At 47.8% G+C, this 15,440-nt stretch overlaps 1 long non-coding RNA gene across 1 annotated transcript; it reads left to right on the top strand.

Moving 5' to 3' along the window:
- Positions 1–8,953: 8,953 nt before the first annotated feature.
- Positions 8,954–15,178, top strand: LOC115486421. Its single transcript, XR_877160.2, has 3 exons — positions 8,954–9,417; positions 9,658–12,797; positions 15,035–15,178. It is a non-coding gene; the product is annotated as an uncharacterized LOC115486421 (long non-coding RNA).
- Positions 15,179–15,440: the final 262 nt, after the last annotated feature.

Genomic DNA, 15,440 nt, shown 5'->3' with positions numbered 1-15,440 from the left:
TTTGCTTGTGAACAGAAAGGCTTCAGCTTGGTCCTTCCTGGCTGTGTTTCAGGAAAGGCTAAAAAGGAAGGAGCCTGTCACCCTAAGGCTCGGGAGGCAGAGGCAAGAAGATTATGAGTTTAAGATTATCCTCAGCTACATAGTTCAAAGCTAGACTGGGACATAGGACATCTCCCTATCTCAAAAGAATATTGGCTATAACTATCAAAAATGCTGATTTTCCCCATTAAAATGAGCTTCATCTTGCCCAGCTGGTCTAACTGAGAGTTTTGATGCCTTCATGTGTTCTCAGTCATTCTTTCAGCTCTGCAACCAGCAGCATCCCCCAGCCTCTGTGTCATCTGAGATAGGAACTACAGCTTTGGAACAGTGCTTGATGAGAAGGCTCAGGCCCAGGAGATTTCTGATGCAGGATATTCTTTAACCACAGAGAACGTGTGCCCAGGACACTTCCCTCTCTACACCACGCAGACTGCAAGGGGAGGCTTTCTAGTCTAAGAGGTGCACCAAGAAAGTCTGGAACATTCTTCTCTTTAGAGCCAGAGGAGACTGTGGGTCAGATTCTGTCATGGGCAGCTCCAGACTCATCCAAGTGTTGGGGGGGGGGGGGGCAGGTCTCCTCAGCCTCCCCAAGCTGCTCAGCCTGGTATTCTGAACTTTGCCTCTGGATCCTGACTTTTGAATGCATTGCATATTCAAAACCAGAATATCACTACAATCTTGATCTCTCTGGTGGCATATTATGTATTTTAGGTTTATTTTGAGAGTGATTTTTCAGGTATGACTTGGAAGAGATATTTGTAGTTGGAATATTAGGGAATCTTCAAATTTCATACACATATGCACAGGTACACACACACATAGTGTACTTTTTAAAATAGTATATTAATTAAGAAGTTTTTAAAAAGTTTTTAATGTGTCCCCTTCCCATGTTGTCCCAGGCTCATTAGCAATGGTCATTAAAAATGATCAAAGAGGTTGAGTGACAGCTTCCCAGGTCACCCCACATGGGGCAATGCTTGACAGCCTTGCGACAGCTTGCTAAGACCCACAGCCATGTATGTAACTCTGAATAGTAAATTTGGAAGCGGCTCAATAGGATCTATGCACTTAATGTCAAGACCTTAATTTGTAAGAACTCACTCGGAGCAGGCTTGGGGGATACGTAGAGGAAAATATGTCCACTGGGCTGGTGACCCCAACTCTGTTCTTAGCCGAGCATACCATGGCTTCCAGAGAAACCTCTGCTCATATCACTGCATGGTCTCTGTGTATGTAAGTGCATGTGTATGTGTCTGCATATGTGTGCATGTATGTGTAGATTGTGTGCATCAGAGAGCACGTGAGTTTGCTTTCACTCGGGATGACTTGTTTCTTTTTCTTTAGGAACTGTTAAGAAACCAAGTAAAAGTCTCCTGTAAGCTTTTGGACTCCTGGAAAAACCCTTTGCTGAGGATTGCTGAATCCGAGAAAGGTTTGAGTGAGCTGGAAACCACATTTTCAGAATTCTTTATTTCCTAGGGTGTGTTCAGGTGCTCATGGTTCCCCAAGAGGCCTTGATCTAGCAGGACACCACCCCTGGGTAATTAGCCAAATAAAACAGCCCAGACTGGGTTTGCGTTGTCTGGCAGCTCAATGAAACCCACAGATGGCACAGAAAAAGCTGTGTCACCCAGGAATGAATTCTCCTCATCTCTAATTACAAAGAAAGAAAAGTCACTGGAAAAAATAATGAACAGCTTGAAATGTCACACAGAGCCCCAAACCACTACCTCACTTTGAAGGCATTTCCAAGTGTAACCCAGTCTGAGAGACTGCGCCCTGCTCCATATGCGTGAGTACCCTACTGAGCTGGTCGGAGCTTGACCTGCACAGGTGAGACGATCTGGAAAACGAGGCAGAGACTCTAAGGCTGTTGGTTTGGACAGTGCAGAAAAATTCTCAGTGTTTCTAGCTCTGGGTCCATTATTCATGGGAACTAAGGAAGTCGCCCAGCCGCCCTTCTGGAGCTCAAGTTCCAGTGGCTTTTCTGCTGCCTGCAGAGACAGGGGAGTGAGGAGGCTTTTCCTCCTCTGTTTGGCTGATTCTGGCTTCTGGGAAGCACAAAACGACCCGAGATAACAGGGCAATTATGGCCTCAAACTCCCCAGGCATTAGCTCTCTATGGTCCTAGGCACATAGGATCCCAGCTCCACAGAATCCGGTCTGCTGTTATCTCTACATTAATGAGGTTACATAGCCCTTAGGAGGCACAGGCAGCTGAAAAAGTACTTCCATGTCTGCTGTATGTATGACGGGAGGACCTTTGAATAAATAAGAGCCAACTGTCCCCAGCATGCATCCTTAGGTAGTAGATGATCATGTATCAGGTTTTAAGCCAGGCCAGGCTTACTGCCCAGACAGCCTTAGGAGCCTTCGTGGCTCTGCTTCTCCAGCGCTGGGATTACAGACCCACACCATCTCAGCTGGCTAAACAAACAAACAAACAAACAAACAAATAAACATAGATTCTGGGAACTAAACTCAGGTCTGTATGTTTATGAGGCAAAAACTTTCCCAGTGGAGTGACATTCTAAGCCCTGGTAGGTGCTCACCAGGACCTCTATGTACTGTAATGTATACATTCTATGACATTACATCCATCCTTTCCCACACACTGCTCCTTCTGCAGTGTGACTTGTTTATCACCCTGTCCACCTGCTGGCATCTCCTGGGGTTATTTATGTGCAAGGACAATTTGTTTCTCATGGTTCTGGAGCTTGGGAAGTCCAGATAAAGATTCGGCAGATTTGATGTCCTTGGGTTGTAGAGATGGCTGCCATCTTCTCACCTGGTTCCCTCTTGAGTCTCTCTTGCAAGGGTGTCATGTTTGGGGAATGACTAGTCACCTGTGTTAGTCTGTCACTATTATCACCACCTGTGGGAATCAACTTAGAGGTGGGGGAATGTTGACCCTGCCCTGAGGTTTAGGGGCTCCAGACTGTGGTATGCACTGTTGCAAACACACCATGGCTGGAGTATACAGTGGGGTGAAACTGCTCACCTCATGGCCAAAGGACAGAAAATAAAAGGGGTGCTATCTGCAGCTAAATGCCCCCTTGTAAGAGCCCCCCACCCCAAGGACCTAAAACCGTCTTTTAGACCCCACCTCTTTAGAGTTCCACCAGCAGCAGCACCCTGGAAACCTTTAGGGGTTGTTAGGCCCAGACATTCAGAGTCATCTCCCAAATGCCCCATCTGCTAACTCAGTCACCTGGGACTGGGATTTGTAGGAGTCAAACCTGTGCTCTCTGTGGACAATGTCTTGCCCACATCTGGCATCCTGTTCCCAGCAACCTCAGCCCTGTGCTGCCTCCACAGGCTGGGGATGAGCAACAATTGCAGGATGAATTACACCCACCAGCTTCCAGGAAGCCAGCAAGGCGACTCAGAGATACATAAAATGTAGCCAGCTGGGATAAAGTATTTTCTGACTAAATGAATTCTACTTCTTTAAGATCTGATGATGTAAAGGTTGGTACACCAATGATCTTTTCCTCATAATATATATATACAGAAAGAAACAGCCCTGAGAATTTATTCTCTGGGCAAGAAATCCCACAATCTGACACCTTGTATTTAGTTACATGGAGACTCATCATTTTCTCCAGTTTCCTATGTGTATTTCATTTCACACCCTGAGATATTTGGACTTGGAGGGGGCATCTCCAGTAGTGTTTTTATTCACCAAGAGGCACCCAGTACTAAAGCAAGCCCACACACGATACGCAATATAGCCATTGCTCTGCTCCAGTCCCAACCCTCAAGATGAAAGTAGCTAGTAAAGACTAGGGAGTACCCAGAGGTCCCCATGTCTTTTTCTCATGATGGGGGCCAGTTGCTCTATCCTCCCTTTTGTAAGTGTTATAGTGTTTAATGGTATATACTCATTTTCTATACCAGGTAGGGATCAGATTTCAAGCTACCTCTGCTCAGTGCGAATGGAGGAGGAATTTACTGGGAAAGTAAGAGGCAGCTCACAGAACCTGTGGGAAGCACTGGGAGCCAAGCACACAAGATTCAGGCAGTTGGGCAGCAGAGTGACCCTTTGGGAACAATCCCAGGTACTGCTGCAATGTCCTACCAGCAGGTCCTGGTCACAGCTTTTAATCCCTTCTCAGCTGTGGCCATGACTACTCTCGGAAGAGTTGAGGCCTGAAGTTTCCATCCATGCCGTGAGAAGCCACGTTAATGATTTTCTGGATGCTTTCCTGCTATATTCTGCACTGCCCACAGGGACTTACACCTGAGCGCAGTGGTGAGGAAATGAAGAAAAGCCAACACAGGCAGATACACAGAAAAGCTGGGCTCTCTGATGGGGAAGCATCATCATTCTGGAAGCTTAGTGTGTTTGCTACGCAGAGTTGAACAGGAGCAGTGTTATTGCATACAGCTAAACAAAGAGGTGGGGCTATTGCATATAGCTGAACAATGAGGTGGGACTGTTACATACAGATAAATAGGAGGCAGGGTATATAGTATGTAGCTTGATCACAGAGACAAATGCAGTAATCGCTGTAGGAGGAGTCTCTGTAGGAAAAGAGTTTTCAGGCCAAATATACAGGAGGAGAAAGCACACACTGTTGATACTCACACATTGCCATCTGTTGTGTATAGAAAGTACCCATGAAGCCTGGTCCCTGTTTGTGCACTAGCAATCCTGAGAGAAACTTCAGAGGGAGCCAGCTACTAGATGGTTTGATTTGTCTTTCACTCCTATAGCCAGGGGTGGATGGCCAATTTGCATATCAGAACCAACAGAGACCTCCACCAGAGTTTCCTCTAGCTTTGCCCTGCCCAGGCAGAGTTCACCATCTTTCAGGTCCCAAAGGTCGTGCTCATGCCCCACGTTGGGTGCCACCTATAAAATGGGGGAGGGGCAGGGGTGTGTGGAGGTTTCTTATTTTTTCAATGTTTCTTTTAATGTCTCCTTTTCTTACAGACATTAACCGGTTATCTTACCTCTCTACCAGCTCTCCTCCCAGTTTCCAGCTCAGACCCTTCAAAGGTTTCTCCCACCTGTTCTTCCTCAGTTCCCCAACAATGTGCTTGAACGGTCTATTTTCCCAGTTTCCCCACCAGCAGCTACAAACTGTAAGGACTGTTCTAGCCTATCTGCTCAGCTCAGCATTTCCTGCCTCAACTGCCACCAGCCTCTCTTCTCAGTCTGCTAGCCCAGTCCACTTTCATCTGTCTTCTAACAGTGTTTTCTGGCTCAACTGTCTTGTCTTCTTCTGTTGGCCCAGTGCTCTTTCTCTGCCTCAGCTGTGCCTCAGCTGGCCTTTTTATATCCTCCCCTGTTTCCAGAAACCCAAAAGGCAACCAACACTGGCAACCATAAGATCAAGCAGTTCTAACAGTTAAAAATTCTTAAAGGGCCAGATGACAAGCATCTGGGATTCTTTAAATGTCCAGCCACACAAAATAAGTTCCACTACAGCTAGCTCTCTGAACCTGAGGTTATGGGGCTTGGGGCATGACTGCGCCCACATCAACAACATACATGCACTCAGGATTTCACTCTCTCAGGAGCTACATTTCTCAGGTCTATTTTAAATGTCCTCCTCACTCCAGAATCCTTGAATACTGCCTCTTTGATAGACCCTACCCAGTCCCCTACCTCTTCCTCATGAGTACCTCAATTCTGATATATTGATCCAGCTGAGACTATGAATCCTGCTTCAGCCAGATAGCCATCCAGTGCTCTGTGCCTCCTGAAGCTGCTTGTTGGCAATCCACACTCCAGCAGCCTAGTACCTGAGCTAGAGCATGAACTGTGGAGGGCCTTCGTTTTGTGCAATTGTCCAAAGCCACTGGTTGGATCATCATTGGCACGCAATCTGATGAGTATGTTAGATACATGTATGGATGAATGACTTCAACAGTGCTTGGTGCAAGACTGTATTTAGGATTATATACCTAAACACTCGAGCTAAAGAGATGGCTCAGTGAGTTGAGGCACGAGCGTTGCCAAGTTGGACAATCTGAGTTCAATTTCTGGGACCCACATGATTGAAGAAGAGATCTAAGTTCCACAAATTGCCCTTTGACCTTCATATGTGTCCTGTGACATGGGCACAACCCCACTTCTCCTCAACACAAAATAAATACATAGATATGATTTTAAAATTATTTTGTGCGTGTTTTATCTGTATGTATGTCTGTGTACCACATGCAAGCAGTTCTGACAGAAACCAGAAGAGGGCATCAAACCCCTTTGGGACTGAAATTACAGTTCCTATGAGCAGCCTTGGGGGTGCTGGAAACCTCTCAAAAAGGACCCAGCCAGTGTTCTTAACTATTGAGCCATCTATCCAACCCCCATAAAATATAATTTAAAAACTAAAAGTCAGCAGAAGTGTCTGGAAAGGCTAGTGGTTCTCTCAGAGGCCAGAAAGCTACCATTCTTGATTAAACCCCCAAACCCACTACAGTTTCAAACCAGAGCCTGAGAAAAAGGTGGAGGTGCAGTACTGCTAACCTGGGAGAGGCCAGTGGGAAGGTGGGTGGCTGCTGGCTGGCAGCCCTCTCTCAGTGGTTAGGGAGCAGCTTGGGCCTCTGCACTGTGTTGGAAACTCCTTGCATGCTGAATTGCAGGCCCTGAGTGACTGACTGAGACCTCAGGGAGATATAGGGTCAGCATTATTTGTGAGAGCAATTGATCGTTTGCAGGGCCTGGTTAGCCATTTCTGTAGACAAATGAGAGCATTTTCTTGCAGCTGAGCTGGATGCTTAAGGGGAGTTGAGTAGAAACAATCCCAATACAAGTCTACTCATTCACACCCACACACACCCACACACACCCATACACACTCACACACACCCATACACACACACACTCACACACACCCATACACACACACACACCCATACACACCCACACACACCCATACACACTCACACACACCCATACACACTCACACACACCCATACACACACACCCATACACACACACACACACCCATACACACACACACACACCCATACACACTCACACACACCCATATACACACACACTACACACACACACCCATACACACTCACACACACCCATACACACACACACACACACTCACACACACCCATACACACACACACACCCATACACACCCACACACACCCATACACACTCACACACACCCATACACACACACACCCATACACACACACACTCACACACACCCATACACACACACACACACCCATACACACACACACACACACCCATACACACCCACACACACCCATACATACTCACACACACCCATACACACACACACACACCCATACACACACACTACACACACTCACATCTCCACACACTACACATACACTCACAGCTTCACACACTACACACACCCACACACTCACACCCACAAACTCAGACTCCACAAACCCACATGCACTCACACCTCCACACACTACACACACATACTCACACCTCCACACACTACACACACACACTCACACCTCCACACACTACACATACACTCACAGCTTCACACACTACACATCTACCCACTCACACACACACACACACATTCAGACCCCACACACCCACACACACTCATATACTCACATCTCCACACACTACACACACCCACACACTCACATACACACTACACACACACTCATACCTTCATACACTATACACACCCACACACCCACACACACCACACACACACCCCTCACAAACACCACACACAGTCATACACCACACACTCACACATACCACATCCCTACACTTCCATACCCACACACCCCACACACACACCCCACAACACACCACACACACACCACATCCCATACATACCCTACACACTCACACACATACCACATGCATACAGCACATATACACTCACGTATACACACACTCTCATACACACACACCACACACACCACACATCCCATACACACACACACACTCACTCAGATGGTGAAAGCAAGCAGTGTTCATGGTCATCTCTCCTTTGACACCCACTCCTTCATTTGGGGGAAGACAGTGAGTCACATACTTCCCAGGGAATTCTGTGTTAATGCCGGCAGGGAGCAGCTGGTCACAGCCTGATTTGGAGTCTAACTATATAAGGGTCTTTCATCCACTCTGACTTGGTGTGTGTGTGTGTGTGTGTGTGTGTGTGTGTGTGTGTGTGAGAGAGAGAGAGAGAGAGAGAGAGAGAGAGAGAGAGTATGTGTGTGGTGTGTATGAGTCTGAGTCTCAGTGTGTGTGTGTGTATGTGAGTATGTGAGTATGTATGTGGTGTGTGTGTATGTGAATATGTATGTGGTGTGTGAGTGTGTGTGTGTGTCCCAACAACTTTGTGTACTTTTCCTCAGAGGGCAGCATCCACTTTGGTTTTTTGAGACAAGAACTCTGAGCTGGCCTGGAACTTAGTGAGTTGGGTAGGCTGGCCAGTGAGACCAGAATTTCTTAGATTCTATGAGTCTTGATGCTAGTTCTGGCCCAGGGAGTGAAGAGGTGAGGAAGGCTCGGCATCCTTGAAGCCTCACCCAGAGACAAGGCTAAGCGCCTTTGCTCCTGGGTTCTCTTCTGTGCTTTAGCAGTGACTGTGCTAATGCCTCCCACACTGTGCTAATGCTGTCCCATAGGCGCCTATCTCCAGGCTTGATTTTCACATCCGGCCCCACCCCACCTGCTCTCTGCCTGTTTCCCAAATGCCTGGCTGTGCAGAGGAAAGAAAGGAGCTCTCCCACAGAGGGCAGGGGACAACCCTAGGCCACAGGCAGCACAGCTGGAATTCATCTTGTGAGAGTCTGGGCAAGCAAGGAGTGGAAAGTTGTTCTCTGTCAACCCTCTGCAGTCTGCCCAACGCCTTCTCTACAGGACTTATTCTATTTGCATCTTGGGAAAGTAACTTGATACTCATCCATCCAACCCAAGGTGAGGGGTTGAAACACTAGCAGAGGCCCATGGGGAAACAGGAACAAAAATTAAACAGCTAGGGATGCTACCCTGCTTGCCGCTGTGGCCCCTCTTGTGCAAGCCGCAGCTGGGATCTATATAGTGACCTCATGTTAACTCATTGAACCCACGAGCTGGGACTTCCTGAACACAAAGCACTTGCTTTTTTTTCTTCACTTCCCTCCCTAAGTCTTTGGGAAATGGAGGATTGGTGTGGACAGAGAGGCCAGTTTGGTTAGCAGGCTTCCCAGAACCCAGAAAGGCAAGCATGATGCTTAGTGCTCCAGGCAGGCACATCAAGCCTCCATGGTCCAGTCTGGCGCGGTCCTTGACCTCTGGCCTCTGGCAAACAAACCTGAGCAGCACTGACCCTCACCATTCCTCTCCAACAGCATGAAGTAAACATGGCGTACTTGGCCTGCAGGTGCAGGCCTGGGGCCCTCCATCCCCAGGAGGTATGCTGGCTGGTGTGTGTGTGTGTGTGTGTGTGTGTGTGTGTGTGTGTGTATGTGAGAGAAAGAGAGAGAGAAAGAAAGAGAGAGAGAGAGAGAGAGAGATTTGCTTTTGCAAGGCCAAAGCAGAGGGACTTGAGTCTGTGTGCATAGGCTGGGGTGGGCCTCACGTGGCAGTGGCCTCTGAGGCTGAGCACAGCAGGCAAACCTAAACAGACTTCCATAACTCTTGTCGCCATATAGGAAAATGGGCCACACCTCGAAGCTGACTGCTGGGTAAACGAAAGGACTGAATCTATGGGAAAGTTTTGCAATGAAGAACCAGCAGGGGAAGGTGCTTGCTGCCGCTCCTGATGACCTCAGTTGGATCCTTGGAACCCACAATGTGGAAGTAGAGGACTGACTCCCACCAGTAATCCTCTGAACTCCAGATGTGCTGCCAGTTGTCCTCTGAACCCCAGATGTGCCATGGCAAGTGGGTACAATATGTATGTGTAACTGTAACAACAAAAAAATGTTTTTTTAAGTTGCCAAGTCAAATATTAACCCTAAGCAATAAATCCATTTCTCCATCTGCTCACAGGGTCACAAAGGGTTAAGTGCCTACAGATGTAGGAACACTCCTAACTCAGGGTAGGACACACAGATTACAAACTGTGGTAGCTCCTGTTGCCTGCAGGAATTCTTCCAAGCCTCCTCGCTGTCAATCCCCGAAAGGCCTTGCCTGTGTGGGTGGGTGTGTGCACAGCTCGATTGTGTAAGAGCTGGCACACTATTTGGTGATGAGCTGCACATGTTCAGAGAGCAGAGCCCAGCCTGTGTGGCTTGCCCTGGATTTATGGTTGCCTGTTTGTTCTGCTTCTTTGAGCAGAGCCTAGCCTATCCTATACAACAGGCTGGCCTCAAACACTCATCTTCCTACCTCAGTCTCCTCAGTGTTGGGATTGCTGGCCTGTACCGCCACTCCAGGTTTCCTACTTCTTTCTTCATCCCTCCAACTCTTCTTTGAAGGAGAATGGGTGCTTATTTCCCATAGGTATGCCAGTGTGATAGGCTCACCAGTGCGGGACCATCCCTTCCATGGTCCAGGGTGTGGGGCTGCCATGGCCAGAGGGAAGACAGCAAAGGTCATGACCCTCACTTGTCACACAGGAGTTGGGGATAAAATGCTGGAGGCCTAGGTGTCTCTGTGAGAACAGGCCTCTGTAGGAGAGAAGGGCAGAGCAAGGTGAACTGGGTCAGGGTGAAGAGGAAGGTTAACAGCCAGAAGAAACAGAGCAAGGAACTCAGGAAAAATGGGGATATGATCCCTGGACCAGAGGACACTCCAAATGCTGCGACCATGGGTTCCTGGAAATGACTCCAGGCAGACTACATTCCAAACATGACACCTTTGTGCTGAACCAGGCCTTCCCTCCCAGGAAGGGATGCTGCCAGTCTGAGACCTTCCTTCCAGGACAAGAGTCCTAAGAAGTTGGTAGGTTGAAAGATGGGTGTGAGGAGCCTGTCACCATCTCTTCTTCACCTTGAGTGCCAGCAGAGTAAATGACAAGAGAACAGAGACAGAAATGGGGGAGAGAGAGACAGACGGACACAGAGACAGAGAGAAGAGGCGGGTGATCACTTGGCCCTGGCCTTCGCTCGCTTGTAAGTACGAGAACAGCCTGGATTTATGGAGAGGCCTGGGATGGCCCACAAGAAGGGCAAGAGGCAGACAGGGAAAAGGCAGTCCAGGTGGCTTATACATGCCATGGAGAATTCTAGGCCCCAAGCAGCTTCAGGCCCTGGAGTAGTTGAAGGGTAGTCTTCATCTCTTTGGAGCCTGGGAAAACAGAAGAGAGTCACAGAGGCCAGATGCCACAGAAGGCACCACCCAAGTGCCAGCATGTCTCAAATACCAGGTCTACATTGTCTGTACCAGGCACAGGAACAGGCTGTAGGAAGCTTCAGACCTGAGCCCTCAGGCTGTTCCAAGCGCTTCACTCATTTTTAGCAGAAGAAGGAAAGGGGTGGGGGTGGGGGATACTGAATTCCTGACTCTTCCCTGGTGCTGCTCAGCCCAGCTTTCCTTCTTTGTGGACTACAGACTATTTTATGACTGATAAATAATGGATGACATTTTATATGAGGTTGTTTTAGTCAGAAAAGATACATCCAGATATAAGCCTCGCTATATGCTATGGTGGGCAGGAGGCAGGATGTGGAGAGCACAGAAGTGAGTTTGTGCTCAACAACTGTGAGACTGACAAAGTCAGTTGTGAGTGTAGGCAGTCAGGGCCTGGTGGGGAGTGAGCATGGCTTAGAAGATGGCCAAGGGCTGCCTTGTGTGGTCCCTCACAGGTATCCAGCTGATCTGACTGGAGATGGAGGTGCTCTGCCTGTGTTCCCCATATCTACCAAGGAAGGTGAGAGAGAAGGAGGGACACATGGGAGGACATGTTGCTTTGTCCCTGGGAGGCCTCCCTGGTGGATTAACTCCTGCCTGCAGCTGCAGGGCATCACTCTGAGCTGGACTGATGAGGGCTGCTCTCCTGACTGTCAGTGCATATTTGAGTCCCAACATTCCCAGGTGCTTTGTCACTAGATCTCAGGGCAGGAGCCACCACAGGCTGCCTGCTGGGACTAGATAACACAGGCTCCCTGCCATAGTCAGGTTTAATTGTCCCTAGCTGTCACATCCCCCAGGCTAGCAGCCTCTGGAAGACTCTGCCCCCCACCCCCCAAGAATCTTAGCCTTCCACCACCCCCTCTCCAGCTCTTTTCAGTGGTACAAATGCCTCCTGCTCCTGAAGGGTGACACAGAACTACCTGAAGAGGCCAGACTAAGGCTGCTTCACCCTATGTATTCAATATGCAATTTCATCAAGAATTGCCAAGGGGCAGCCTGATAGAAAAAAAGGTGGGAGCTTCCTGAGGCTCCACACTCTATCAACCTTGGCAGTCTTGGCAAGTCTTGGCAGTCTTTTGGCGTGTCTTGGATGGACTATTAGGGAAAGGCGGACTTGCCAGCCAACACTTGCTTCTTTCCGTTGCTCTCGGTGGGCATGGCCAGCACGTTCCATCAGCGGTTAACAGGTAGCTCTTGGTGTTGAGCAAGCGTTGGGCTCCAGCCAAAGGGCATTCTGATAAAGTTGGTCCAGTGTGCCAAGGCCTGGCTCTCTGAAACCATTACCTTTCTCCAACTGGACATAGCCGGGCTCCCAGGCTGAGCCTGAAGCCCCCTCTGCTGGTAGCCTGCCTCTACTGCATCCTAAAGAGGTCCCAATCAGGTAGCTACTCGGCACCTGCACCGGGAGGGAAATGTAACTTGCAGTTACTTTTCCTCAGTGCTCTAAGATGACCGATCTAACGCAGCCTTTCCCACGCTGACAGATTGTTTCCAGGTAACTCAGGCTGACCTGGCTCTTTAGCTCCAGGATTGTAGGCCTGGCCTGCCTACATACAATTTGAATCATTTTGGACTTGGGTGTCTGGGTTTGGGAGATCGGTGGGGGTGGGTGGGAGGGAGCTGTTACACAGTTCAGAAGCCCATCAGTAGGGCACAACAGCCTGCCTGTGCCTTTTGCTCAGCTCCCTCTGAGGAGTCTCTGAGTTAGCACCTTTCATTCTTATCTTCTGAGATCCAGCAGGAGTTTAGAGCACAGCTAGCTTAGATCAGTGGCTCAGTGCTTCTGGGAGGAAGTGGGAACAACTCAGCAAAGCTATTTGAACACCACTGAATACAAGATCTGTCCATTGAACTCTTGAAAAGCAAAAAGTGGTAGATCGCACAGCTCCTGGGGAGAGACAGCAATCTCTTTCTAAATCTGTGCAACCTTATTCCTTATGAGAGGCTACCTGCTTCTGTGTGACTTGCTCACGGCCCATCAGAGCTTCCAAGCTGGAGTCGGGGGCTCACCCACCCACACACAGGTGCAGTAAGCATTTTTACAGGTAGGCAGTGGGGCGGGCATGCGACCAGTCATTTATCTTAAAATAAAATAAAAAAAATCATTTAAAAGGGTCTGGACACATAGCTCCAGTGGGGTACTTGAGGTATGTAGAAGGCTCCAGGCTCAGTCTATACTCCTGCAATTAGTTAATTAGATAAAGATCCAGGAGAGAAGAGGCTACCACTCATGTTGCCAATGTCTCAGGAAACTGACACTAGTCCATGATGTTTGTGAGGGACATTTTTGTGAAATTTTGTCAGTTTACGGAGACTCCAAAAAATAACAGACTCTGGCAATTCACATGATAATGGTACAAGGCTCTTGTTGGAACATCCATGAAATGTAATGAACAATGAAATGGCACTGTGGGGCATGTCATAGCTCTATGACTCCATGAGAAAGTCACTTAGAAGTCAAAATGAATCAACTGATTTAGAAGGAGACCTGCAGTCCAGACTGTGAGATATCTGACTGTAAATGTCAAGCAGTTATTACTCTTGAAAAGCAGGCCTGAGCTGAATGCCAAGTTTGAAATTACTAGCTCAAGATGATGGTTAAAAATCAGGATACATATATGTCCATGTACATACACACACACACACACACACACACACACACACCACTTTGGCACCTCTTACCAGAGCATCAACTGTGTGTGTGTTGTTTATATAATGACAAGTTTCACCTTTTCTACTTTATACCTTTCAAAAAAATGTAACAAGCTTGTACATATTAGTTTTGTTATCAGAAAGAAAGAAGCAATGTGATTATTTAAGGATTTACCTAGTAAGGTTACCAGAACTCCTTTTAAAATAATAAATTAATTTATTTGTGGGTAGAAGGGTCTTGTAAGCACCATAATACATATATAAAGCTCCAGATGTCTACCATATGGGGCCCAGGATTAAACCCAAGTCATTAGACTTGGTAGAGGTGTTTCTTCCTCCTGAGCCATCTCACTGGCCCCAGGATTCTTAAAAAAAGACAAAAATCCACACCACATACTGTACTATGTCGTATTCTACATGTGTATGGTGGGGGTATGGGCGGTGAGTGGTATTTGGGATATTTGGGTTTAGTTTGGGTCTATTGCAGCCTATTCATCATGAGTTACATGGCAGGGGAAGACTTACAGCTGGGTTATAAAAGGAAAGGAGGCAGTAGAGTCCTGCAAATCCCCTTCAGGTCATGTTCCTAGTAATTAGAAGATCCACCACTGGGTCTGTCCCTTATACTGTCTCCTACCTCCCAATGGTGCTGACCTCTAAGCCCTGACTATGCAGCCCTCTATGGATACTGTTATCTTTAGTGTCAGTTACCAACTTGACTCACCCGGGAAGAGAGAGCCTTTATTGAGGTCACTTCCATTGAGCTGACCTATAGGAATATCTGTAAGGAATTTGTTAATTACTAATTGACCTGGAAAGGCCCTGCTCACTGTCAGTGGTACCGTCCTTGGATGCAGGTCTGGGCATGTTGTAGATCTATGGCTCTGTGGGGAAGGGAGCTGACAGAGAGCCTGGAAGCAAGGCCCTAAGTGCCGTAGGAAGTAGTGTTGTGCCTTCAGCCTCCAGCTCCAGGATTTTGCTTTGACTTTCCTCAGTGGTTGGTTGTAATCTGTAAGCCAAATAAATCCTTTCATCTCCAATTTGCTTCTTATGGCTTTTATCACAATGTTTTATTCTCAGTGTGTTGGTCTGTATATGCTTGGCTCAGGGAGTAGCACTATTAGGAGGTGTGGCCTTGTTGGAGGAGGTGTACTACTGTAGGCGTGGGTTTTAATGCCCTCGTCCTAGCTGCCTGGAAGCCAGTCTTCTCCTAGCTGCCTTCGGAACAAGAGGTGGAACTCTCAGCTCCTCCAACCCTGAGTTTGCCTGGATGCTGCCATGCTCCTGCATTGATGATAATGGACTGAACCTGTAAGCCAGCCCCAATTAAATGTTGTCTTTATAAGAATTGCCTTGGTCATAGTTTCTGTTCACAGCAGTAAAACCTTATCTGAGACACTCAGAAACCTAGGACTCTCACTCAAACCATAGCATTTCAGGAAAGCCAATCTTATACTCTTAATCAGAAGCCATGGCAGGAAGATGT

Source organism: Mus musculus, chromosome 18 (genome assembly GCF_000001635.26).
Source record: "Mus musculus strain C57BL/6J chromosome 18, GRCm38.p6 C57BL/6J".
In the NCBI taxonomy this organism is placed as follows: Eukaryota; Metazoa; Chordata; class Mammalia; order Rodentia; family Muridae; genus Mus; species Mus musculus.
This window is presented reverse-complemented; position numbering and strand designations above follow the sequence as displayed.